Source organism: Papaver somniferum, chromosome 3 (genome assembly GCF_003573695.1).
Source record: "Papaver somniferum cultivar HN1 chromosome 3, ASM357369v1, whole genome shotgun sequence".
In the NCBI taxonomy this organism is placed as follows: Eukaryota; Viridiplantae; Streptophyta; class Magnoliopsida; order Ranunculales; family Papaveraceae; genus Papaver; species Papaver somniferum.
Window position 1 is genome coordinate 27,164,935 of NC_039360.1, and position 2,601 is coordinate 27,167,535.

General features: G+C 34.8%; 1 long non-coding RNA gene across 1 annotated transcript; it reads right to left on the reverse strand.

Moving 5' to 3' along the window:
• Positions 1 to 480: 480 nt before the first annotated feature.
• On the reverse strand, positions 481 to 1,809 carry LOC113361065. The gene is made up of 4 exons (XR_003364929.1): positions 1,718 to 1,809; positions 1,525 to 1,573; positions 1,266 to 1,384; positions 481 to 853 (listed from the first exon to the last, which is right to left on the reverse strand). It is a non-coding gene; the product is annotated as an uncharacterized LOC113361065 (long non-coding RNA).
• Between the last annotated feature and the right edge of the window lie 792 nt (positions 1,810 to 2,601).

Consider the following 2,601-nt stretch of genomic DNA (forward strand, 5'->3'; position numbering starts at 1 on the left):
TTTTCCAAACTATGTCTTGTATTCTAGATAATTAGGATATGACTCGAGCCGTAACGGCACGGGCGGGCTTTGGTCTGCTTTTATTACTTCTAAGCGTGACCTCCAACAACATAGTTACTACTAAACAACTTTGTGCTCATTACAAATGAGTAATTCTGGACACACCAAATTTATTTTTGGGATTTCTCCCTTGGGGAAATTCAAGGGTAGTCTACTGAATACTTACAGTTTGTTTTTCCTCTCGATGGATAAAACATTTGCAAACAAAAAGCAATGCCATTTTTGTCTACCGGTAATTATTAATTATAATTATATAATGTATAGATTGTGTGATTTCAACTCTTCCGTCAGATAAAATGGAAATTACAAAAGAGATTGCCAAAAAAATGAAAGATGGGCATCCAACATGTTTCCTTCACAGTTGGATCCAAATAAATATGCGGGATCATGTAGAATTACTTTTAAAACAAACAACGCCTGTGGTAAAATATCAATATTCAGAGTTCGTTTACAAATAAGAACACAAAACTACACAAATCCTACTACAAAGGAGACAAAAATGGTGACCGGCATCCAACCAAGAGTTGAATTCCTTATGGCACCGTTAGTAGACTGAATACTGTTTACACTGCTCTATGCCTCCTGAAAGATAGATGAAAAGTCTATTATAACAACGGCTAGGTGTGGGTACACTACATCGATCTTTGCTTCGCAGTTGGTGCATCATTGGTCAGCCTTCTCGACAATAATTTTTTTTGTGCAGTTGCTGCATACTCAGTAGTACCAACCACCATCGGTCATAAGCCGATCAGCAGTTGCACGATCCAAATATTTGTCTTGTTCTTGCATTAGTCTGCAGTTACAAACATAGCTGGTTAGAACACCGACCACATCTGCTCCGCCATAAGAATTAAATTTGTTTTATATTACTATTCTAAGCAAAATGAGATGTTTCAAGGAGCAAAATGAATGTGATTGCTAAGGAAACTCTTTTTGCTTTATATACGGAAAATTTGTTGGTTATAGCCTGACAAATTAATTAATACCACTAAATGAGATTGGGCATCATATGGATATCATGTGTATAGAAGGATTATCGCGACCTTATAATGAGAATCTGTAACCATTATGCTGGAGGTCAATTACGGGATATTGGGAGTCAGGAAGCAGACAAATGATGTATTAACCAACCTAGAACACACAGGTTAGTGATAAAGATAAAAGACATCAATATGGATGGGAGCTAAGATGAGTATGTGGTATACCTTTGGCTTTGACAGGAAACCATGTCGACTGCTGGGCGACCGATTTGTTTCAACCATGGGTCAAATGCGCAGGATTTCCGGTGTGTTCTATGACTTCAAAATGAATCAGGTACCTAGACCTAGTACAAACATTAGAAGGGAGTGTAAACATTTTAAACTTTATTTAAAAGATGAAAAGGTTTCACAGATTACTATCTCAGCCAATACTTCTAAACTGGTGAGATTCAAATACAATAAACAAAATAGATGATGTAGGTACCTGAAGTTTGTTGATGTGGATTTCTTAGCTAATATGCATGAGAAGCCATCTGTTTCATATCAAAAGAAAAACCTAGTCAGTATTCTGCATAATCAAGAATGAATAAACCACCAGGAATTTGTGTACCCTAAATTACATGATACAAATTAATTGAGAACTGAAAATTGGAAATCAATGTAAAGAAATTAGATACCTGAGCACCTACGATCTGTTCGATGGAGAAAGGTTCATCTTGTCCACCATTGTGTTCAACATGCGAAAAAAGAAGAAGAAAACGAAACAGATGTTATCTGCTGCCGATAAGATTAATGGAGAGGCTTAGGTCAAGGGTGTAATGCACGACATTAATCTGCTAGAAAATCATCGTGTCCCTTGTCATATCTCGGCCGTCCTTTATACGCCAAGTGTGAATCTCCACGTAATTATATCTGGATCATCCTTTATATATCCAAACTGTAGATGACCATCGATATGGAAAACACCATTGTCCCTTGTAATATAGATATAATAGCTTCGATATATATGTATATATACATATCTTGTTATCAAGATCAAAATGCTAGTTTGTCTGAACAATAAAATTTCTTAAAATAAACAAATTGGTGCAAGAAATATAACTTTTACGCTGTTGTTTTTATTTATACATTCTAATTTATATAATCAATGTTATTTTTTATCTTATGATGGAATAGAAGTTTTTTTTGTTTTGTTTTTTTCTGGAGCTCCTATTTTTAGTAACTTACCTAGAGCCCCATGAAGTTTGGTAAGGCTCTTAAAAATAATTTGGACCACTTTGTCTTAGTTGTTTTTGTGAGAGTTTTAATTGGGTAAGATTATTGTACCTTTGTTTCATTTCCTTTCTTTTTTTTTGAAGTTGGGTCTTAGTTTTCAAGGCTGATGATTGGGATACCTATTTTGTTGGTTGTGATTGATGTTTCTCAAATATTTCTTATCATTTTACATGGAAGTAGCAAGTATAGAATTAATAATTGAAACGTATATGGCAGGGATCACGTGTCTTATTCCTACAGTAACTTTAATTATTACTATTTATTGGAGGCTTGATATATTCGTCAT